Raw genomic sequence first — 24,323 nt, 5'->3', positions numbered from 1 at the left:
CGGGTCCGCGCCCGGCTCGGGGCTCGAGAGGCAGTTCGTCAGGGCCCTGAAGGGGCGGTGCCAAAACCCTGCCCTCGGGCCCGCCGAGACGTCCGAGGGCGGAGGCATGACCCGGCCTGCCCGCTCTGGGGTTGTTTGCAGGCGACGCCGGGGCAACGGTCCGAGCCCGCCGGGACGCTAGCCTTCCTGACCTATAGTCCCGGAGGACCTGCCCGCCCAGAGCCGCGGAGTTCGCGGCGGCGCCGAGTGCCCTCCACCCGGGCCTCTGGGCTTTGAGGTAAAGCGGCCGCCACTCCTCCCATGCCTCTCCCCCTACTCGCCCCTCTCCTCTTTATTTCTCCTTCTCGCACTGTCCCCGTTGCCTCTTCATCTCGCCTCCTCAGCAAGTATGAAAAAGGTGCTGGGGCCCTGGAATCCCTGTGAGGCCGAGATCCCGGGACGCCCCCTTGCTTCTCCCACCTCCCCCAGGGCTTTCTGCCCCCACCTCCCACCTCGGTATGGAGCCCCCACCCAACGCGGCCTTCCACCTCCGGGCTGTATCTCCCCACCCCCAAAAATCCGGGAGGCTGCAGCTCCCGCCCTCTGCATAGAGGCAGTGTCCTGGAGAAAGGTTATTAATTAATCATGTTCGTGCAAAAATGAAAAGGTGAGATTAAGTAGGATAACTTTAAAAGGCCGATGATTTTTGGTTATTTTTGATAGAAGTAGGCATGCGTAAACCCGTTAGCTAAACTTTCAGGATATTGAAGAGTTTATGGCAGGTGATCATTTTGAAATTGGGGGTTCGTAAGGACAGTGTTATAGATTGGAATGCATCCCCCCAAAATATGTGTTGAAATCCTAGCTCCTATGCTTATAAATATGACCTTGTTTGGAAATAGGGATTTTCTTTTTTCATGTTAACGAAGTCATACCAGGGCTGGGTAGGTACTAAACCTAATCACTTCTAATCTATTAAAAGCAGGAGACACAGAGATACAAGGAGGCTGGAGGCAGATTCCATGTGAGAAAAACCAAAGATTTCTAGCAGGCACTAGAAACTAGGAGATAGGCTGTCAGAAAGAATCAACATGGCAGAGACCCTGATGTAGACTTTAAGCCTCCAGAAATGTGAGAAACTAAATTCTTTTTTAAAGCCACCGATTTGTGTTATTTTTTGTTATGGCAGCACTAGGTAGCTGAGACAGACTTTGTTACCAGAGAGTGGGGGTGCTGCTCTAACAAATACCTAAAATGTGGAAGTGGTTTTGGAATTGGGTAGTGAGTAGAGACTAGTGAAATTCAGATGAACTTGACAGGCCTAGATTGCCTTGAAGAGACTGTTGGTAGAATTATGGACATTAAAGATTATTTTTATGAGGACCCAGAAAGAATTGAGAGGTGTGGGGAAAGCTATCGCCATGAACAGGTGTTGCTAGAAATGTGGATGTTAAATGTGTGAGGTTTTAAAAGGTCATGATGAACATGCTATTGGACACTGAAGGAAATGTGTTGTTATAAACTGGCAAAGAACTTACCCGAATTGCACTGGAATGTTTTGTGGAAGGTAGAACTTGTAAGTAGTGAGCTTGGATATTGAGCTTAGGTGATTTCTAAACAGGATCTTAGAAGGGTGGTATGGTCTCGCCTTGCTACGTATAGTAAAATGTGGTAGGAAAGAGATAGATTTAGAAATGAACTGTGCAAAAAGAAACCAGAACTTAAAAGATTTGGAAAATTTTGTTGTAGAAACTAAGAGAGCGTATCCTGGAACTGACACCAAGAATGTGGCTACACAATATTTTGCTAAAGAGATTAGGCCTCCAACTGATGGATCTAACCTACCACCCCAGCAGAAACCCTGTCAGCTTAGACTGAAGGGGAGAGAGACAGGACAAAATGAAGTAATGCTGTCTGCCTCTGGAATTCTACAGGCAGGAAATAGGCCAGTGGAGCTAATTAGTTGCAAACATTTGTTGTTCTCCAAGAAAAGAAAGGGACCATCCTGGGAACAGTTCAGAGACCAGCAGAACTGTCGGAAGGAGCATGGGGAATGGGGAGAGAGAGGAGGCAGGGCCTCCACTTCCTCAGTTTCAAAGAGTGAGCCACCACCTCCTAGGTTTCAAAGGGTGGGGCTGCCACCTAGGTTTCAGAGTGGGGTTTGCTGCCACCTTGGTCCCTGAGAGTGGAATTTCCATTCTGATAGGCCAAGAGAATGGGGCTGCAGCCCAGAATTGAGGGACGGAGCTGCTGTGCCAGTGAGCCAAGAAAACGGGATTGCACAGGGCTGAGGGGTAGGGTTAACAATCAGCAGAACAAGACCACACAAAGCCAAGAGGGTGGGTCACTGTCCCCGTAGGCCTGGAAGGCGGAACTGATGCCCAGGGCTGAGGGGCCTCTGCCCAGGATCTAGACAGTGTAGCCAATGCCCAGAGTCCAGAGGGCAGGGCCATTGCCCAGATGTACCTGGATAGCAGGATTATTTTCAAGCCTTGAGAGCTAATGAGATTTATCCTGCTGTGTTTTGAACTTGCTTGTTACCCATGACCCCTTCTTTCCCTCCAATTTTTCCTTTTTGAAATGGAAATGTATACCTTGTGCCTGTTCTACCATTGTATTTTGGAATCAAACAACTTGTATTTGAGGTCTCACAGGTCCTCAGATGGAGAGGAATTTTGCTCAGGAAGGAACATATCAGAGTCTTACCTGTCTTAGTTACCTAGTGCTGCGATAACATAGCTACAACATATGGGTGGTTTAACAAACAGAAGTTAATTTTCTCAGTTTAGGAGACTAGAAGTCCACATTCAGAACACCAGCTCTATGGGAAGGCTTTCTGTCTGTCAGCTATGGAGAAAGATCCTTGTCACTTTTCAGCTTCTGTTCCTTGGTTCTTTGGCAATCTTCATGTGGCATGGCTTCTATCTTCCCTCATATCTACTTGCTTCTCTGTGCCAGATCTGCTCATTTTATATCTCAAAGGTGATTGGCTTAAGACAAACGCTATACTGATATGGTCGCATTATCATAGTAAAGAAAATTCTGTTCCTAAATGAAATCAGATCTACAAGCACAGGGCTTAGGATTCACAACACACATTGTTGGGGACACAGTTCAATCATAATATACCCATACTTGATTTAGATGATTAAGAAAATGAAGTCTTGGACTTAGAGTTGATACTGGAATGGGTTCAGACATTTGGGAACAATGTGATAGGATGAATGCGTTTTGCACATGGGAAGGACATGAGTTTAGGCAGGAGGGACCAAAGGGTAGAATATTATGGATGGAATTGTGTTTCCCCACCCCCACCCCCACCCCAAAATATGTGTTGTGAATCCTAACCCCTGCTGATGTAGAAGTTAAAGTGCTCAGGTTGGCAGTTCACACCCACTACTTCATGTGAGAAAGATGGGGCAGTCTGCTTCCGTAAAGATTTACACCCTCGCATTTGACAAAGTCCAACATCCATTCATGATAAAAACTCTCAGCAAAATAGGAATAGAAGGAAAATACCTCAATGTAATAAACGGCATTTATACAAAGCCAACAGCCAACATTATCCTAAATGGAGAGAGTCTCAAAGCATTTCCCTTGAGCACAGGAACCACACAAGGATGCCCTTTATCACCACTCTTATTCAACATTGTGCTGGAGGTTCTAGCCAGAGCAATTAGGCTAGATCAAGAAATAAAGGGCATCCAGATTGGTAAGAAGAAGTAAAAATATCTTTATTTGCAGATGACATGATCTCATACGCAAAAAAAAAACCCTAAAGAATCCAAGAAAACCACTGAAACTAATAGAAGAGTTCAGCAGAGTATCACAATACAAGATAAACAAAAAAATCAGTTGGATTCCTCTACACCAACAAAGAGAACATTGAAGAGGAAATCACCAAATCAATACCATTTAAAATAGCTCCCAAGGAGATAAAATACTTAGGAATAAATCTAACCAGAGACGTAAAAGACTTCCGCAAAGAAAACTACAAGACACTTCTGCAAGAAACCAAAAGAGACCTATAAGTCGAAAAATATACTTTACTCGTGGATAGGAAGACTCAACATTGTAAAAATGTCTGTTCTACCAAAAGCCATCTATAGATACAATGCAATTCTGATCCAAATTCCAATGACATTTTTTAATGAGATGGAGAAACATCACTAACTTCATATGGAAGGGTAAGAGGCCTCAGATAAATAAAACATTACTGAAAAAGAAGGACAAAGTGGGAGGCCTCACACTGCCTGACTTTAGAACCTATTATACAACCACAGTAGTCAAAACAGCCTGGTGCTGCTACAATAACAGATACATAGATCAATGGAACGGAATTGAGAAATCCATACATATATTCATCCACATAAGAGCAGCTGATATTTGACAAAGGCCCAAAGTCGGTTAAATGGGGAAAAGACAGTCGCTTTAACAAGTGGTGTTGGCATAACTGGATATCAATCTGCAAAAAAATGAAACAAGACCCATACCTCACACTGTGCACAAAAACTAACTCAAAATGGATCAAAGACCTAAAAATAAAATCTAAAATGATAAAGATCATGGAAGAAAAAATAGGGACAACACTAAGAGCCCTAATACATGGCATAAACAGCATACAAAACATTACTAACAATGCACAAACACCAGAACTGGGAGCTCCTAAAAATCAAATGCCTGTGCTCATCCAAAGACTTCACCAAAAGAATAAAAACATTATCTACAGACTGGGAAAAAGTTTTTAGCTATGACTTCTCTGATCAGCATCTGATCTCTAAAATGTACATGATACTGTAAAAACTCAACAACAAAAAGACAAATAACCCAATAAAAAATGGGCAAAGAAAAAAAATGGGCAGAGGATATGAACAGGCACTTCAGTAAAGAAGACATTCAGGTAGTTAATGGATACATGAGAACATATTCATGATCATTAGCCTTTAGAGAAATGTAAATCAAAACTACAGTGAGATTCCATCTCACTCTAACAAGGTTGGCATTAATCCAAAAACCACAAAATAATAAATGTTGGAGAGGTTGTGGGCAGACAGGAACACTCATACAATGCTGGTGGAAGAAGCAGCCAGCCACAGAGCCTACTCATACCTTCGGAACCAGAGAAGAACAGCGCTTTTGCCAAAAGCTAAGTACCTGTGTATATTTTACCGTGCCCCACCCCCGCCCCCAAGCCGGCTTCAGTGGCTGAATTCTCTGGGCCTGAGATAGGCTCTGTTGAGTGCCTAGAGTCATCTTTGTGGCCTTGGAGAAGGAAAAAATTTGCAATTGTGGGAAAAGATAATTTGCCAGCTCCACTAACTGGGGGAGCTCAGGACAGAAGTGGATCCTATCTAGGCATAAACAGTCCATGAACTTTGAGTACCTTTCCCCTTTGCATGGACCTGTGTGGGCCTATTTCAGGAGAATAGACCCTTGTTTAAACCCTTGTTGGCAGACTCCAGCCGTTTCAGCTGTGAGGCAGAGAGTTGGGTGTTTGATGTTTGACATTGCTTTGCCTATTAAGCAGGGTCCTCACCTACCCACATCAGGGGCCTAAGGACTGGTAGCTCCACTCAGGTCACCCAGCCACCCACGACAGATCCAAGGATGCCTGGTACCTCCCAGTCCTTACAACCAAAAACGCTGGGTGCCCGCGGTCCGTCTGCAGAACCCACCCACCTGTACTCTATAGGGATCAGGGACATGGTTTCCTCAGAGACACGTGGGGTATGATTCTCAGCCCCCTGCTTTGTTCAGAGTGTGACCCCCCCTGCTGCAACCAGATACCAGTACCTACACCAATCGCCCCTGCTCCTCTAAGACTGTAGGACAGAGCCTGTACCACACACTTGATGATCAGCTACCTAGACACCTGAGCTGAATTCATACGAGAAAAGTGAATTGACTCCTAGAATGATATACCTGATAATACCTCTAGCCATCTGGGGACAGGATGTCAGAGCTCCAAAGGCGAAAATAATCAAGCTAGCTCACTCAAGCAACCCATTTCAGTATATCAAAACAAAACAAAGCAAGAAGCTACGACATAGTAAGCAAACATAAAATAAACTAATACAATTACTTATAGATGGCTTGGAGACAATAGTCAATATCAAATCACATAAAGAAACAGACCATGATTGTTTCAACAAGCTCTCAAAACAAAGAATCAAGGGATCTTCTAGAAGAAAGTGCATTCCTGGGATTACCAGATGCAGAATACAAAAGATTAACATACAGAACCCTTCAAGACATCAGGACGGAGATCAGACAATACACGGAACAAGCCAAGGAGCACACCGATAAAACAGTTGAAGAAATAAAAAGGTTATTCAAGAACATAATGAACACTTGAGACTGTGTTGGCATCTCCTGTCTGGAGGGGGGATGGGAGGATAGAGAGAGTTGAAAGCTGGCAAAATTATCACGAAAGGAGAGACTGGAAGGGCTGACTCATTAGGGGGAGAGCAAGTGGGAGTACGGAGTAAGATGTATATAAACTTGTATGTGACAGACTGACTTGATTTGTAAACGTTCACTTGAAGCTCAATAAAAGTTAATAAAAAAAAGAACATAATGAAAAATTTAATAAGCTGCAAGAATCCATAAAGAGACAGCAATCAGAAACTCAGAAGATTAACAATAAAATTACAGAAGTAGACAACTCAGTAGAAAGTCAGAGGAGCAGAATTGAGCAAGTGGAAGGCAGAATTTCTGAACTTGAAGATGAATCACTTGGCACTAATATATTTAAAGAAAAATTAGATAAAAGAATTTAAAAAATGAAGAAATCTTAAGAATCATGTGGGAGACTACCAGGAGAAATCCCTACAAGTGATCGGAGTACCAGAACAGAGTGGGATAACAGAAAATGCAGAGAGAATTCTTGAAGATTTGTTTGCAGACAACTTCTATCATATTGTGAAAGGTGAGAAGATATCTGTCCCAGATGCTCATTGAACTCCATATAAGGTAGGTGTTAAAAAAAAGTCACAAAGACATAATCAAACTTGCCAAAACGAAAGATAAAGAGAGAATTTTAAGAGCAGCCGGAGATAAACGAAGTCACCTACAGAGGAGAGTCAATAAGAATAAACTCGGACTACTCCGCAGAAACCATGCAGGCAAGAAGGCAATGGGGTGACTTATTTAAAAAATTGAAGGAAGTTTAAACTGAGAAGAAAACATTCTTTTGTGGTTAGGAGAGGGGGGAGGGAGGGAGGGAGGGTGCGGGAGGAGTATTCTATAATTAGTAGATAAGAACTACTTTAGGTGAAGGGAAGGATAACACACAATACAGGAGAGGTCAGCACAACTGGACTAAACCAAAAGCAAAGAAGTTTCCTGGATAAACTGAATGCTTCAAAGGCCGGTGTATCAGGGGCAGGGGTTTGGGGACTATGGTTTCAGGGGACATCTAAGTCAATTGGCATAATAAAATCTATTAAGAAAACATTCTGCATCCCACTTTGAAGAGTGGCGTCTGGGGTCTTAAACACTAGCAAGCAGTCATCTAAGTTGCATCAATTGGTCCCAACCCACCTGGATCAAAGGAGAATGAAGAACACCAAGGAGACAAGGTAATTATGAGCCCAAGAGACAGAAGGGGCCACATGAACCAGAGACTGCATCATCCTGAGACCAGAAGAACTAGATGGTGCCCGGCTACAACTCATGACTGCCCTGACAGGGAGCACAACAGAGAACCCCTGAGGGAGCAGGAGAACAGTGGGATGCAGACCCCAAATTCTCATAAAAAGACCAGACTTAATGGTTTGACTGAGACTAGAAAGACCCCGGTTGCCATGGCCCACAGACCTTCTGTTGGCCCAGGACAGGAACCACCCATGAAGCCAACTCCTCAGACATGGATCGGACCGGACAGTGGGTTGGAGAGGGATGCTGGTGAGGAGTGAGCTTCTTGGATCCGGTGGACACTTGAGACTATGTTGCCGTCTCCTGCCTAGAGGGGAGATGAGAGGGTAGAGGGGGTTAGAAGCTGACAAAATGGACACAAAAAGAGAGAGTGGAGGGAGAGAGCGGGCTGTCTCATTAGGGGGAGAGTAATTGGGAGTATGTCCAAAAACACCAAACCCAGTGCCGTCGAGTCGATTCCTACTCATAGCGCCCGTGTAGGACAGAGTAGAACTGCCCCATACAGTTTCCAAGGAGCACCTGGCGGATTCAAACTGCCGACTCTTTGGTTAGCAGCCATAGCACTTAACCACTACGCCACCAGGGTTTCCTGGGAGTATGTAGCAAGGTGTATATAAGTTTTTGTGTGAGAGACTGATTTGATTTGTAAACTTTCACTTAAAGCACAATAAAAATTATTTTTAAAAAAATTGAAGGGAAAAAATTGCCAACCAAGTGTCTCTTAAATATGAAGGTGAAATTAAGACATTTCCAGATAAACAGAAGTTTAGGGAATTCGTAAAAACCAAACCAAAATTGCAAGAAATACTAAAGGGAGTTCTTTGGTTAGAAAATCAATAATATCAGGTATCAACCCAAGACTGGAACACTGGGCTGAGCAATCAGAGGTCAACCCAGACAGGGGAATCAAAAAACAAAGCATAATTTAGAAAAACGCTCAAAACAGGGTAACAGCGATGTTCTTATGTAAAAAAAAAGACAACATTAAGACAATAAAGAGAGACTAAGAAATGTAGATATAGATCTTCCATACAGAGAGGAAGATAAGGCGATACAAAGAAATAAAAGTTAGGCTTAAATTTAGAAAAATAGGGATAAATAATAAGGTAACCACAAAGGAGACAAACTATCCTACACATCAAAATAAGATACAAGAAAAAAATAGAGACTCAACAGAAACAAAATCAACAACAACGAATATGAGGAAAGGACAATATGTAATCTACTCAGCATATAAAAATTAAGTTGGAAAAAAAACTATTAACACAAAAAAAGACATCAAAATGATATCACTAAATTCACACCTATCCATGATCGTGATGAACGTAAATGGACTAAATGCACCAATAAAGAGACAGAGAGTGGTAGAATGGATTAAAAAACACTCTCCGTCTACATGCTGCCTACAAGAGACACACCTTAGACTTAGAGGCACAGACAAACTAAGACTCAAAGGATGGAAAAAAATATATCAAGCAAACAAAAATCAAAAAATAGCAGGAGTGACAATATTAATTTCTGACAAAATAGACTTTAAAGTTAAATCCATCATAAAGGAAAAGGAAGGACACTATATAATGATTAAAGGGACAATATACCAAGAAGATATAACCATATGAAATATTTATGCACCCAATGACAGGGCGGCAGGATACATAAAACAAACTCTATCAGCACTGAAAAGTGAGATAGACAGCTCCACAATAATAGTAGGAGACTTCAACACATAACTTCGGGTGAAGGACACGACATCCAGAAAGAAGCTCAATAAAGACACAGAAGATCTAAATGCCACAATCAACCAACTTGACCTCATAGACATATACAGAACACTCCACCCAACAGGAGCCAGGTATTCTTTCTTTTCTAGTGCACATGGAGCATTCTCTAGAATAGACCACATATTAGGTCATAAAGTAAGCCTTAGCAGAATCCAAAACATTGAAATATTACAAAGCATCTTCTCTGACCATAAGACCATAAAAGTGGAAATCAGTAACAGAAAAAGCAGGGAAAAGAAATCAAACACTTGGAAATTGGACAATACCCTGCTCAAAAAACACTGGGTTGTAGAAGACGTTAAGGATGGAATAAAGAAATTCATAGAATCCAGTGAGAATGAAAACACTTCCTATCAGAACCTTTGGGAAACAGCGAAAGCAGTGCTCAGAGGTCAATTTATATCAATAAATGCACACATCCAAAAAGAAGAAGGGGCCAAAATCAAAGAATTATCCCTATAACTTGAACAAATAGAAAGAGAGCAACAAAAGAAACCCACAGGCACCAGAAGAAAACAAAAATTAGAGCAGAACTAAATGAAATAGAAAACAGAAAAACAATTGAAAGAATTAACAAGACCAAAAGCTGGTTCTTTGAAAAAAATCAACAAAATTGATAAACCATTGTCCAAACTGACAAAAGAAAAACAGGGGAGGAAGCAAATAACCCGAATAAGAAATGAGATGGGTGATATTACAACAGACCCAACTGAAATTAAAAGAATCATATCAGATTACTATGAAAAATTGTACTCTAACAAATTTGCAAACCTAGAAGAAATGGATGAATTCCTAGAAACACACTACCTGGGTAAACTAACACAAACAGAGGTAGAACAACTAAATAGACCCATAACAAAAGAAAAGATTGAAAAGGTAATCAAAAAACTCCCAACAAAAAAAGCCCTGGCCCGGATGGCTTCACCTGCAGAGTTTTACCAAACTTTCAGAGAAGAGTTAACCCCACTACTACTAAAGGTATTTCAGAGCATAGAAAAGGACGGAATACTCCCAAACTCATTCTATGTAGCTAGCATACCCCTGATAACAAAACCAGGTAAAGACACCACAAAAAAAAGAAAATTACAGACCTATATTCCTTTTTTTTGTATCCCTCATGAACTTAGATGCAAAAATCCTCAACAAAATTCTAACCAATAGAATTCAACAACATATCAAAAAAATAATTCACCATGACCAAGTGGGATTCATACCAGGTATGCAGGGATGGTTCAACATTAGAAAAACAATGTAATCCATCACATAAATAAAACAAAAGACAAAAATCACATGATTTTATCAATTGATGCAGAAAAGCATTTGACAAAGTCCAACACCCATTCATGATAAAAGCTCTCAGCAAAATAGGAATAGAAGGAAAATTCCTCAACATAATAAAGGACATTTATACAAAGGCAATAGCCAACATCATCCTAAATGATTGTGCTGGAGGTCCTAGCCAGAGCAATTAGGCTAGGTAAAGAAATAAGAGCATCCAGATTGGCAAGGAAGAAGTAAAATTATCTCTGTTTGCAGATGATATGATCTTTTACAAAGAGGTAACAACTTGGGAAGGCCCATCAAGCCCCAGGCCTTCAGTCCAAGAAATCTTTATACTTCCTTGCCTTGCTTGAAGAATGAGGGAAGGGGAAGGAGAGGACAGGCAGAGGGTGGCAGCAACAAGGACCTACGCTCAGCAGGGCAGTGTAGGAACGTGTTTCTCTGTACTTCGGCACCCACAAACACCCTCACCTTCGCAGAGTCAGGCGCTTTCCTGGTGGCCATAGCCTGTGGATAATAGTGGTCTGCTGATGTATGGAAGGTGGAACTTAGCATCAGAGAGGCAGTCTGGGACTATGCATAAATAATATTTACAAGGATGGGTTGTACCAAGGTCAAATGTTTGAAAGTTGAGGCCTGCCGGTACAAGGCATTATGATCACAAAAGTTTATGAAACACTTAATTTCCTTGATCATGTAAATACTGTCTTGAGTCTGTTCCCTGCTGTTAACAGTCCCAGTTCTTTTGAAAAGAGGAATAGTCTCTGTTACATATTCCAAAAATGTGTTTTTTTTTTTTTTTTAATTTGGTCTCCAGGAGACAAAAATTGGTTACTATGGTTGTATATAAACCATAAAATCATGAATGCAAACAGATCCATCCTACGATTAGAATAGAAATAGGATTTGATGTCAAGTGCCATATATAGTTTTATGATGGTGATTTTACTGCTAGTGTTAACATTATCTTTTTACTGTGTCATTAGGTGCTGTCCAGTCAGTTCCAACTCATAGTGACCCTGTGTACAACAGAACGAAACACTGCTCGATCCTGTGCCATCCTGATGATCATTGTTATGCTTGAGCCCATTTTTCTAGCCACTGTGTCAGCCCATCTCATTGAAGGTCTTCCTTTTTTTTTTGATGACCCTCCACTTTACCAAGCATGATGTCCTTCTCCAGGAGCTGGTCCCTTCTGATAACATGTCCAAAGTATGTGAGACATACTCTCACCATCCTTGCATCTAAGGAGCATTCTGGTTTACTTCTTCTAAGACAGATTTTCTCGGTCTTTTGGCAGTCCATGGCATATTCCATATTCTTTGCCAGCACCACAACTCAGAGTCATTAGTTCCACTTCTGTCTTCCTTATTCATTGTCCAGCTTTCACATGTATATGAGGTGATTGAAAATAACATGGCTTGAGTCAAATGCACCTTAGTTCTCAAAGTGACATCTACGATTTTCAACACTTTAAAGAGGTCTTTTGCACCAGATTTGCCCAATGCAATGTGTCATTTGATTTTTTGACTCCTGCTTCCATGGGTGTTGATTGTGGATCCAAGTAAAATGAAATCCTTGACAACTTCAGTCTTTTTTCCATTTGAGATGATGTTGCTTATTGGCCCAGTGATGAAGATTTTTGTTCTCTCTATATTGAGGTGTAATCCATATTGCAGGTTGCAGTCTTTGATCCTCATCAGTAAGTGCTTCAAGTCCTCTTCACTTTCAGCAAGCAGGGTTATGTCATTTGCATATCGTAGGTTATTAATGAGTCTTCCTCCAATCCTGATGCCACTTTCTGCTTTATATAGTCCAGCTTTTGGATTATTTACTCAACATACAGATGGAATAAGTATGGTGAAAGGATACAACCCTGTCACACACCTTTTCTGACTTTAAACCATGCAGTATCCCCTTCTTCTGTTCTAACGAATACCTCTTGATCCATTTACAGGTTCCTCATGAGCACAGTTAAGTGTTCTGGAGTTCCCATTCTTCCCAATGTTATCCATAATTTGTTATGATCCACCCAGTCGAATGCCTTTCTATAGTCAGTAAAAAGGCAGGTAAACGTCTTTCTGGTATTCTCTACTTTCAGCCAGAATCCATCTGAGATCAGCAATGATATCCCTCCTTCCACGTCCTCATCTGAATCTGACTTGAATTTCTGGCAGTTCCCTGTCAATGTACTGCTGCAACTGCTTTTGAATGATCTTCAGCAAAATTTTACTTGTGTATGATATTAATGGTATTGTCCAATAATTTTCGCATTTGGCTCCATCTCCTTCCTTTGGAATAGGCATAAATATGAATCTCTTCCAGCCCGTTGGCCAGTGTCATGGACTGAATTGTGTCCCCAAAAATATGTGTATCAATTTGGGTATGCCATGATTCCCAATATTATGTAATTGTCCACCATTTTGTCATCGGACGTGATTTCCCTATGTGTTGTAAATCCTATCACTGTTACGTTAATGAGATGGATTATCAGCAGTTATGTTGGTGAGATCTACAACACTAGATTTGTATTAAGCCAATCTCTTTTGAGATATAAAAGAAGCGAGCAGAGAGACATGGGGACCTCATACCACCAAGAAAGCAGTATCAGGAGCAGAGCATGCCCTTTGGACCTGGAGTTCCTGTGCAGAGAGGCTCCTAGTGCAGGGGAATATTGATGACAAGGACCTTCCTCCAGAGCTGACAGAAAAAGCCTTCCCCAAAATCAGATAAAAGAATTCAAAAAAATGAAGAAACTCTAAGAATTCTGTGGGACTCTATCAAGAGGAATAACCTGTGAGTGATTGGAGTGCCAGAACAGGAGGGATAACAGAAAATACAGAAAGAATTGTTGAAGATATTTTGGCAAAAACTTCCCTGCTATCATGGGAGATGAGAAGATACTTATCCAAGATGCTCATCAAATGCCACACAAGGTAGATCCCCCCAAAAAGTCACCAAGACATATTATAATCAAACTTGCCAAAACCAAAGATAAAGAGAGAATTTTAAGAGCAGCTAGAAATAAACAAAAAGTCATCTACAAAGAACCGTCGATAAAACTAAGCTCGGACTACTCAGCAGAAACCATGCAGGCGAGAAGGCAATGGGATGACATATATAAAGCCTTGGAAAAAATTGCTAGGCAAGAATTATATATCCAGCAAAACTGTCTCTCAAATTTGATAGTGAAATTAGGGCATTTCCAGATAAACAGAAGTTTAGGGAATTAGCAAAAACCAAACCAAAATTATAATAAATACTAAAAGGAGTTGTCTGGTTAGAAAATCAATAACACTAAATAACAACCCAAGGCTAGAACACAGGACAGAGCAACCAGATATCAACCCAGATGAGGAAGTCACAAAAATAAATCAAGCTACAACACTGAAAATAGAGGAACAGAGATGTCAGTATGTAAAAGATGACAGCATTAAAACAAAAAAGAGAGACTAAAAAATGTGGTCATAGATCTTTCATATGGAGAGGAAGTCAAGGTGATATAAAGAAATAAAAGATTGGTTTAAACTTGGAAAAATCGGAGTAAATATTAAGGTGACCACAAAGGAAACTACAAATCCTACACATCAAAATAAAAAACAAGAAAACATAAAGACTGAGCAAATATGAAACCAACAACAATGAAAAAGATGAAAAGAAAATACATAAAGAGAAACAACTCAGCACAGAAAATTAAGTGAAACAAACTCAATAACACACAAAAAAAGACATCAAAATGACACCACTAAACTCATAAAAAAAAAAAAAACTATCAATAATTACGCTGAATATAACTGGACTGAATGCACCAATAAAGAAAGTGGCAGAATGGATTTAAAAAAAAAAAAGATTTCATCTATTTGCTGGCTACAAGAGACACACTTTAGATTTAAAGACACAAACTAAAACTCAAAGTATGGAAAAAAATATATCCAGCAATCAATCAAAAAAGAGCAGGAGTGGAAAGATTAATTTCTGACAAAATAGACTTTAAGGTAAAATCTACCACAAAGAATAAGGAAGGATACTATATAATGATTAAAGGGTAAATACAACAGGAGGACATAACCATAATAAATACTTACGCACCCAAAACAGGGCTCCAAAATACATAAAATCTTAACAGCATTGAAAAGAAAGATACACAGCTCCACAATAATAGTAGGAGACTTCAACACACCACTTTCGGTGAAGGACAGAACATCCAGAAAGAAGCTCGTTAAAGTCACAGAAATACTGACTGACACAATCAACCAACTTGACCTTGTAGATATATACAGAAGACTCCACCCAAAAGCAGCCAAGTATACTTTCTTTTCCAATGCACATGGAGCATTCTCCAGAATAGACCACGTATTAGGCCATAAAGCAAGCCTTAACAGAATCCAAAGCATCGAAGCATCTTTTCTGACCATAAAGCCATAGTAGTAAAACTCAGTAACAGAAGAAGGGAAAAAAAAAAATCAAACACATGGAAACTGAACAACACCTTCCCCCAAAACTACCGGATTATAGAAGAAATTAAGGATGGAATAATGAAATTCACAGAATCAGATGATAATGAAAACACATCCTACCAGAACCTTTGGGACACAGCAAAAGCAGTGCTTACAGGTCAATTTATAGCAATAAATGCACACATCCAAAAAGAAGAAAGGACCAAAATCAAAACATTAACCTTACAACTTGAGCAAATAGAAGCAGCAAAAGAATCCTTTGGGCACTGGAAGAAAGCAAATAATAGAAATTGGAGCAGAATTAAATGAAATACAGAATAGAAAAACAATTGAAAGAGTTAAGACCAAAAGCTGGTTCTTTGAAAAATCACCAAAATCAATATACCATTGGCCAGACTGACAAAAAAACAGGAGAGGAAGCAAATAACCCAAGCAAGAAATGAGATGGGCGATATCACAACAGACCCAACTAAATTTAAAAGCATCATAACAGGATGCTATGAAAAATTGTACTCTAACAAATTTGAAAACCTAGAGAAAAAGGACAAATTTTTAGAAGCACACTACCTACCTGAACTAACATAAACAGAGGTAGAACAACTAAATAAATCTATAACAAAAGCAGAGATTGAAAAGGTAATTAAGAAATTCCCAACAAAAAAAAGCCCTGGCCCCTGTGGCTTCTCATTCAGAGAAGAGTTGACGCCACTACTACTAAAGGTATTTCAGAGCATAAAAAAGGAAGGAATACTCCCAAACTCATTCTATGAAGCCAGCATAACCATGATGCCAAAATCAGGTAAAGACACCACAAAAAAAGAAAATTATAGACCAACATCCCTCATGAATATAGACACAAAAATCTTCAGCAAAATTCTAGCCAATAGAATTCAACAACATATCAAAAAAATAATTCACCATGACCAAGTGGAATTCATACCAGGGATGCAGGAATGGTTCAACATTAGGAAAACAATCAATGTAATCCACATAAATAAAACCAAAGACAAAAACCACATGATCTTATCATTGATGCAGAAAAGGCATTTGACAAAGTCCAACACCCATTCATGATAAAAACTCTCAGCAAAATAGGAATAGAAGGGAAATTCCTCAACAGAATAAAGGGCGTTTATACAAAGCCAACAGCTAGCATCATCCTAAATGGAGAGAGTCTGAAAGCATTCCCCTTGAGAACGGGAACCAGACAAGAATGCTCTGTATTACCACTCTTATTCACCATTGTTCTGAAGGTCCTAACCAGAGCAATTAGGCTAGAAAAAGAAATAAAGGAAATCCAGACTGGTAAAGGAGAAGTAAAAATATCTCTATTTGCAGATAATATGATCTTATATACAGAAAATCCTAAAGAATCCACAAGAAAACTACTGGAACTAATAGAAGAGTTCAACAGAGTATCAGGATACAAGGTAAACATACGAAAATCAGTTGAATTCCTCTGCACCAACAAAGAGAACATCGAAGAAGAAATCACCAAATCAATACCATTTACAATAGCCCCCAAGAAGACAAAATACAATAACCCCCAAGAAGACAAAATACAATAACCCCCGAGAAAACAAAATACAATAACCCCCAAGAAGACAAAATACTTAGGAATAAATCTAACCAGAGACGTAAAAGACCTATACAAAGAAAACTACAAGACACTACTGCAAGAAACCAAAAGAGACTTACATAAGTGGAAAAACATACCTTGTTCATGGATAGGAAGACTCAACATTGTAAAAATGTCTGTTCTTCCCAAAACGATCTGTAGATAACAATGCAATCCCAATCCAAATTCCAGTGGCATTTTTTAATGAGATGGAGAAACAAATCACCAATTTCATATGGAAAGGGAAGATAAGTAAAGCATTACTGAAGAAAACAAAGTGGGAGGCATGGTACTGGTAGAACAACACATACACAGACCAGTGGAACGGAATTGAGAACCCAGGTGTAAATTCATCCACCTATGATGAGCAGCTGATATTTGACAAAAGCCTGAAGTCTATTAATTGGGGAAAAGACAGTCTGTTTATCTGGCATAACTGGATATCCATCTGCAGAAAAATGAAACATGACCCATACCTCCCGCCATGCACAAAAACTAAAAATGGATCAAAGACCTAAATAGAAAATCTAACGATCATGGAAGAAAAAATAGAAACAACTCTAGGAGCCCTAATACATGGTGTAAGCAAAATACAAAACATTACTAACAATGCACAAACACCAGAAAAGAAACTAGGTAACTAGGAGTGCCTAAAAATCAAACACTTATGCTCATGGAAAGACTTCACCAAAAGAGTAAAAACAACCTATGGGTTGGGAAGAAAATTTTGGCTATGACAAACTCAATCAGGGTCTAATCTTTAAAATTTACAAGATACTGCAAAACCTCAATAACAAAAAGACAAATAACCCAATTAAAAAATGGAGAAAGGATATGAACAGGCAGTTCACCAAGGAAGACATTCAGGTAGCTAATGATACATGAGGAAATGCTCATTTGTGATCATTAGCCATTAGAGAAATGTAAATCAAAACTACAGTGAGATACCATCTCACCCCAGCAAGGCTAGCATTAATCCAAAAAACATAATAAATGTTGGAGAAGTTGTGGAGAAACTGGAACACTTATACACTGCTGGTGGGAATGTTAAATGGTACAACCGCTTTGGAAATTGACTTGGCTCTTCCTTAAAAAGCTAGAAATAGAGCTACCATGCGATCCAGCAATCCCACTCCTTGGAATATATCCTAGAGAAATAAGAGCCCTCACACGAATAGGTATATGCACATCCATGTTCACTGCAGCACTGTTCACAGTAGCAAAAAGATGGAAACAACCTAGGTGCTTATGAATGGATGAATGGATAAAGGAATTATGATGTATTCACACGATGGAACACTACGCAACAATAAAGAACAATGAGGAATCTGTGAAACATATAACATGGATGAATCTGGAAGGCATTATGCTGAGTGTAATTAGTCAGTTGCAAAAGGACAAATATTGTATGAGACCACTATTACAAGAACTCAAGAGAAGGTTTAAACACAGAAGAAAATATTCTTTGATGGTTAAGAGGGTGGGGAGGGAGGAAGAGGGGTAGCTACTGACTAGAGAGTAGACAAGAATTATCTTAGGTGAAGGGAAGGACAATATAATACAGGGAAAGTCAGCACAACTGGACTAAACCAAAAGCTAAGAAGCTTCCTGAATACAACCAAACACTTAAAGGGACAGAGTAGCAGGGGCAGGGGTCTGGGGACCATGGTTTCAGGGTACACCTAGGTCAATTGGCATAATAAAGTTTATCAAGAAAATGTTCTGCATCCCACTTTGGTGAGTGGCACCTGGGGTCTTAAAAGCTTGCAAGCAGCCATCTAAAATGGATCAATTGGTCCCAACCCACCTGGAGCAGAGGAGAATGAAGGACACAAAAGACACAAGGAAAATATGAGCCAAAGAGATAGCCACACAAACCAGAGACTCCATCAGCTTGAGACCAGAAGAACTAGATTGGCCTGGCTACCACCAATGACCACCCTGTCAGGGAATACAACCGAGAGTCCCTGAAGGAGCAGGAGAAAAGAAGGGTACAGAATTCAAATTCTAGTAAAAAGACCTCACTTAATGGTCTGACAGAGACTGGAAGGACCCCAGAAGATAGGGCCACTGGACTCTATTAGCCCCAAACCAAAAGTATTCCCGAAGCCAACCTTTCAGACAAAGATTAGACTGGACAGTAAGACCTAAGGAAACCCGGGAGGCATAGTGATTAAGAGCTACAGCTGCTAACCAAAAGGTCTGCAGTTTGAATCCACCAGGCACTCCTTGGAAACCGAGTGGGCCAGTTCTGCTCTGTCCTGTAGGGTCACTATGAGTCAGAATCGACAGTAATGGCCTTAGTTTTTGGTTTTATAAGACATAAAATGACACCTGTGACGAGTGTGTTTCTTAGCTCAAGTGGATACGTGAGACTGAATGGGCAGCTCCTCCTGTCTAGAGGTGAGATGAGGGGGCAGAAGCTTGTTGAATGGACATGGGGAATACAGGGTGAAAAGGAGGAATGCTGTCACATTATAGGGAGAGCAACTGGGGTCACATAACAATGTGTATAAATTTTTGTATGAGAAACTAGAACAATAAACTTTCACTTAAAGCACAATTAAAAAAAAAAAAAAGCCTTCTCCTGGAGCTGACGCTCTGAATTTGGACTTCTAGCCTACTAGACTGTGAGAGAATAAAATTCTGTTTGGTAAAGCCATTCACTTGTGGTATTTCTGTTACAGCAGCACCAGTTAGCTGTCTTCTAAATTTCTTGGCATAGACAAGTGAGCACTTCCAGCACTGCATCCGTGTTGAAACATCTCAGTTGGTAGTCTCTCAATTCTTGGTCCCTTGTTTTTGCCAGTGCTGAAGTACATCTTGGACTTCTTCCTTCAGTACCATCGGTTCTTGATCATATGCTGCTTCCTAAAATGATTGAATGTCGACCAGTTCTTTTTGGTACAGTGACTCTATATTCTTTGCATCTTCTTTTGATGCTTCCTGCGTCATTCGGTACTGTGTCCATAGAATATTCAATTTTGCATCTTGAGGCTTTAAGTTTTTCTTCAGTTCTTTCAGCTTGAGAAATGATGAGCAAGTTCTTCCTTTTTCGTTTTCTAACTCCAGGTGTTTGCACATTTCGTAATTCTTTGTCTTCTTGAGCTGCCCTTTGAAATCTTCTGTTCAGCTCTTTTACTTCATCATTTCTTCTGTTCACTCTAGTGACTTGACATTCAACAGCAAGTTTCAGAGTCTCTTCTGACATCCATTTTGGTCTTTTCTTTCTTTCCTGTCTTTGTAATGACCTCTTGTTTCTTCATGTACGATATCCTTGGTGTCATTCCACAACTCATCTGGTCTTCAGTCATTTGTGTTCGATGCATCATATCTGTTCATGAGATGTTATCTAAATTCAGGTGGGATATACTCAAGGTCATACTTTGGCTCTCATGGACTTGTTCTAATTTTTTTAGAACTTGCATATGGGCAATTGTTCATCTGTTGCGCATTCAGCCCCTGGCCTTGTTCTGACTGATGATATTGAGCTTTCCCCCCACAAGTCTGTCATTACTGTGGGGGCTTGTGTGTTGCTGCGATGCTGGAAAGCTGTGCCACTGGTATTCAAATACCAGCAGGGTCACCCACGGTGGACAGATTTCAGCTGAGCTTCTGGACTAAGACAAACTAGGAAGAAAGACCTGACAATCTACTTCTGAAAAAAAATCAGTGAAAATCTTATGGATAGCAGCAGAACACAGTGCCAGAAGATGAGCCCCTCAGGTTGGAAGGCACTCAAAAGATCACTGGGGAAGAGCTGCCTCCTCAAAGTAGAGTTGACCTTAATGATGTAGATGGAGTCAAGCTTTCAGGACCTTTGTTTGCTGATGCAAGAAACAGCTGCCAACATCCATTAATAATCAGAACATGGAATGTATGAACTATGAATCTAGGAAAATTGGAAATTGTGGAAAATATGATAGAATGGATAAACATTAATATCCTAGGCATTAGGGAGCTGAAATGGACTGGTATTGGCCGTTTTGAACTAGGCAATCATATGGCCTACTATGCTGGGAAGGACAAATTGAAAAGTAATGGTGTTGCATTCATCATCAAAAAGAACATTTCAAGATCTATTCTGAAGTACAAGGATGTCAGTGATAGGATACTATCCATGCGCCTGCAAGGAAGACCATTTAATATAACTGTTATTCAAATTATTTTGTTGTAATTGATACTAATTTCTTTCCATTAATTAAAAATATAGTGGAAAGATAGTTTTTCAAAATACAGTGTATTACTCTACAAATGAAGGCTTGGAGGCAAATGATTTAAACTGGTGTGTGTACTCTGTAACATAGAACTATGTATACTACCAACTTCTTTGGGGAGCACAAAACAAGATTAAGATCTGAGGAAGTTCCTAACATATGTAAAGTAATAGCCATGCAATAAAAAATTAGCTACCTCGTAAGTTTTTATAGATACGTAAGGCTCAGCATAACAGGATTATTTTAGATTTAACCAGTATACAGAAGAAAGGCAGGATCATTTAGAACAGTGGTTCTTTTAACTGTTCCACACAAATCTGTCATACTGTTTGGCCCTGGAATTCCTTGGGAAAAAAAAAGTGTAATTACAATTGACTTTTAGTCATGTTCATTCTGCACATTTCAACACAAGGTAAGAGATTAGAAATTAGGAATTTAGAAAACAATACATGACCTACATTGGCCACCACCTCCTATAACTTCTTTGACGTACGTTACCAAGTTGGCACCTCCCTACATAGTATTACTAAACTCTGTAGTTGTCTTTGCTGTACAACCGAGCTCGCTGTTCCATGTTGCTTTGTCAACAGACTTTCATTACATAATATATATCTTCTCAACTCTTACAAGTTCGTTATAGGCAGAAGCATTATTGTCCTTCATATTTTGTAGTATCTTACCCAGTATGCGCCCTGTATTTAATGATTAATTATTTTTGCAAAATTTTTTTAAGCTTTACTCACTTTTTTATCAAATTTTTTTCTATCAGAAACTCTTTAAAGTGTTCACATTGGATTTTTCTGTTGAGACTAGATTTTTGGAATCTGCTAGCAAACTGCTGACATCCCAGGAAACACTCTCTTCTGTAAAATTTCTTTCATAAGCTCCTACAAGCCAGCCATTTTATTGGGCTTGAAAGTGTTGACTAAAAGGAACCATACACTTTAACCCTCAAGTATTCAGGAATGTTGTTATTAATTTTTTTTCAACATGTGTTAACTTTGTCTTCCCCACAAGATTATCAAATACTCAGGGGAGTGATTGCAGTGTGTGTGTGTGTGTGTGTTTTGTTCTGTTTTATTTTTGGATCTTGACACCTTTCCAGATAACTTTCCTCATCAAGAATTTATCGTTATTTAACAACAAAATGACAACCCAATCATAAAACGGGCAAAGAACTTGAATAGCCATTTCACCGAAGAGGACATTCAGATGGCCACCAAACACCTGAAAAGATTTTCAGCATCACTAGCCATCAGAGAGACGTAAATCAAAACCACAGCGAGATACCGTATCACTGCCACTAGGGTGGCTAAGATTTAAAAAAAAAAAAAAAAAAGGAAATGTTCACGAGGATATGAGGAAATTGGAACCCTTATCCATTGCTGGTGGAAATGCAGAATGGTACAGCTGTTGTAGAAAACAGTGTGGTGGTGCTTTAAAAACCTAAAAATAGAACTACCATATGACCCAGCAATTCCACTTCTAGTTATGTGCTCAGAAGACCTGAAAGCAGAGATCCAAACAGATTTGTACACCAATGTTCACTGCAGCACTATTCACAATAGCTGAAAGGTAAAAACAACCTAAATGCCCAATAACAGATAAATGGATAAACGAAATGTGGTACAGACATACAATGGAATACTACTTGGTAAGAGAACTGAAGTCTTGATACATGCTACAATATGGGTGGAGCTTGAAGACATCATGGTGAGTGAAATAAGCATGAAGGGACAAATACGGTATGGCCTTGCTTAATATAAAAAGAACAAGAACAGACAAATATATAGACATCAAAGTTTATTAGTGATTACTAGGGGCAGGAGAGAGGGGGAAAGAAGGGGAGTTATTGCTGTGGAGTACTTAATTTCCGTTTCCAGTGATGGAGAAATCTTGTTGATTTAGAGTAGGGGTGCACAGTCAATTAATGTAATTGCTGTCAATAAGTTGTACACCTGTAAAAAGTTGGACTGGCAGAGGTGTGATAAATTTATGACAAAAAAATGCTGAAGCTGCTTATGTACAACCAAACACCTTGTGGGATTTTGTTCCTTAGTTTGGAGGAAGCAAAGGGTTATGGTTTCACAGGACATCCCAATTAATTGTCCTAATAATGTGTTCAGTGCTTCAGTTCTACCTCCTAGTTTGTTGCATAGAGCCTGGGATTTACAGCACCCATTTAAAGCACAATAATTTGTCTCTGTTCACCTGAAGCAACAGAGGAAGAAAGAGAGTCAGGAATAGAAGGAGAAAATGGAATGTGTGGCTAATTACCTCCAGGAACAACTGCTTCCTTTGCTATGAGACCAGAAGAACTGTATGATGCCCAGCTACCACTACTGAACATTTCGATCAATTATGCTTCACAAAAATTCTAATCAAAAGGGGGAAAATCCAGAACAGAATTACAAATTCTCATGGAATCTAAATTTTTTGGAGCCACGGAGGTTGGATGAACCCTTGAAACTATTACCCTAAAATAATCTTTAAATCTTAAACCAAAAATATCCCATGAAGCCCACTTTAAACCAAACAGTAGTTTAGCTTAACTAGTAAAGAATGTCTGCCTTGAGCATTATGCTCTTTTAAGATCTAAGTATATGGGGTCAAATTGACAACAGCAACTCCAAAGATTAGATAGGAACTTTAGGATGCAGAGAGTTTATGTTAACGAGGGAGGAACAACTCTGAAAAGGAGAATGAGAATGGTTGTACACGGGCAGATTAACCAGTAAGCAAGGTACACACGGGCTTATAGTAAGCAAGTTATGCATGGGCTTAATTGTGTTTACTTACTCATCTGTAGTGCATCATTTTACATGGGTTTCACCTTCACCACATCTCTGATGTGCTGAAAACAGATGAAATTGTGCAGTACAGTTTAGCAAGTAAGTACAAGTAAGCCTGTGAGTACCTTGCTTATTGGGTAATCCGTCCATGGTTGTACAACTCAAAAACGTAATCAATGTCACTGAATTGTACATGTAGAAGTTGTTGACTTGGTGTATGTTCTGTACATATTCTCAACAACAAAAATAAAACTATATTTTTTAAAAAGAATTTATTATTATGTCTTCCCTCTCACACTTGTCTCTCCCAGAAAAGAATTAAAGTGCTCAAGAATGTTCCAGTTTTGTAGATGAATAAATCAATGATTCCGGAGGTGAAGGTGTTTATCTAAGGTCACATGGCTAAGGAGTATTAGACCCAGGATTTGAACCAGATTATCTGATTCCAAAACCAACACTCTTTATCCACTGTACTAGAAACATGGGTTCTAGTTCTCACCCTGAAATGAAGGTTCTTTGTGAGGTGACTTTCATGAGAAAAA

At 39.7% G+C, this 24,323-nt stretch overlaps 1 long non-coding RNA gene across 2 annotated transcripts; it reads left to right on the top strand.

The window, feature by feature from the left end:
- The first annotated feature begins 35 nt into the window (after positions 1 to 35).
- Positions 36 to 22,337, top strand: LOC135228480 (uncharacterized). Of its 2 annotated transcripts, none has more exons than XR_010319003.1 (2): positions 36 to 277; positions 11,684 to 22,337. It is a non-coding gene; the product is annotated as an uncharacterized LOC135228480 (long non-coding RNA). The 2 variants fall into 2 exon arrangements; XR_010319004.1 differs by lacking the exon at positions 11,684 to 22,337 and adding an exon at positions 3,724 to 7,091.
- The last annotated feature ends 1,986 nt before the right edge of the window (positions 22,338 to 24,323 follow it).

Source organism: Loxodonta africana, chromosome 22 (assembly GCF_030014295.1).
Source record: "Loxodonta africana isolate mLoxAfr1 chromosome 22, mLoxAfr1.hap2, whole genome shotgun sequence".
NCBI classification, from domain to species: Eukaryota; Metazoa; Chordata; class Mammalia; order Proboscidea; family Elephantidae; genus Loxodonta; species Loxodonta africana.
Note: the sequence above shows the minus strand (reverse complement) of the source record. Positions and strands in the feature narration are given on the sequence as shown.